The sequence below is a fragment of the Silene latifolia genome, chromosome X (assembly GCF_048544455.1).
Source record: "Silene latifolia isolate original U9 population chromosome X, ASM4854445v1, whole genome shotgun sequence".
In the NCBI taxonomy this organism is placed as follows: Eukaryota; Viridiplantae; Streptophyta; class Magnoliopsida; order Caryophyllales; family Caryophyllaceae; genus Silene; species Silene latifolia.
In genome coordinates this window covers 252,467,588-252,468,682 of record NC_133537.1, presented here as the reverse complement: position 1 = coordinate 252,468,682, position 1,095 = coordinate 252,467,588, and the positions used below count along the sequence as shown (strand labels likewise).

Here is a 1,095-nt window from a genome sequence, read left to right as displayed (position 1 = left end):
TGTGTCTTTCTTTGCCTTGGGGAAGTAAAACTCCTTAAGTTTTGTTCTAATTATTTTCAAGTTGTTTGATATTTTGCATGTCTAGAAGATCACAAGATGACTTGTTACCCTTTGATCACGAAATTGAAAGGTCTTTGACAACCAATAGAAGACTTGCTAGGAGAACTTTGAGAGGTATTGGTGAGGTTGTAGATATTCAACCAAATACTATTGAGTTCATCAACCCTTTTGCAAGAGAAGGTGAGGAGAACCCAACATAAAATCCAACACAAAATCCAACACAAAATCAACCCACAATGCCTAAGTTTTCATCACATTCCGTACCCACCGAGGAGAACCTACCCAATGGTACTTCCACACCACAACATCTAACCGGAAATTTTATTGCCAAATCCGCATTTATCTAATTAGTCGAAAGAAGCCAATTTGGGGGGATGCCTAGTGAAGACCCTCACTCTCATATGGAGACTTTTTGCAACTATTGTGATGCGATTTCTCAAACCGGTGTAACTCAAGACCAAATTCGATGGGTCTTATTTCCTTTTTCTCTAATTGGCACCGCGAAACAATGGTTGAAAGGCCTTGATAAGGCTACGCTCGGAATCGATTCTTGGAAGAAGTTGGCTCTAGCTTTCTACAAAAAGTTCTATCCACCGGAAAAGACTAACATGCTAAGAGCCCAAATTACGGGCTTTAAGCAAAGAGATGAAGAATCTTTGTATGAAGCTTGGGAACGATTAAAGGAATTTGTCGCTCATGTCCTCATCATGGACTTAGCGAGTGGTTCTTGGTACAATAATTTTGGAACGGTCTTTATGAAGACTCAAGAAACATTCTCAAAATGGGATCAAATGAAATGTTCACCGAAGTTGATGACAATAAAACTTGGAACAAAATTGAGGAAATGGCGGTCCATAACTCATAATATAGTAGACCTCGCAAGGCTACAGGAGAAGGAAAGCATGAAGGGGACTCTATTACTCAATTGGGTGCTCAACTTAGTGCTCACATTGATACCATTAATCTGAAGTTTAAAAAAGCTATGGCTAGACTTGAAGAAGCCTCAAAATCACCAAAGCATCATGTTAATGCCAT

General features: G+C 39.4%; 1 non-coding gene across 1 annotated transcript; it reads right to left on the bottom strand.

Moving 5' to 3' along the window:
- Positions 1–668: 668 nt before the first annotated feature.
- Positions 669–774, bottom strand: LOC141624603 (small nucleolar RNA R71). The gene has a single exon (XR_012534409.1). It is a non-coding gene; the product is annotated as a small nucleolar RNA R71 (small nucleolar RNA).
- Positions 775–1,095: the final 321 nt, after the last annotated feature.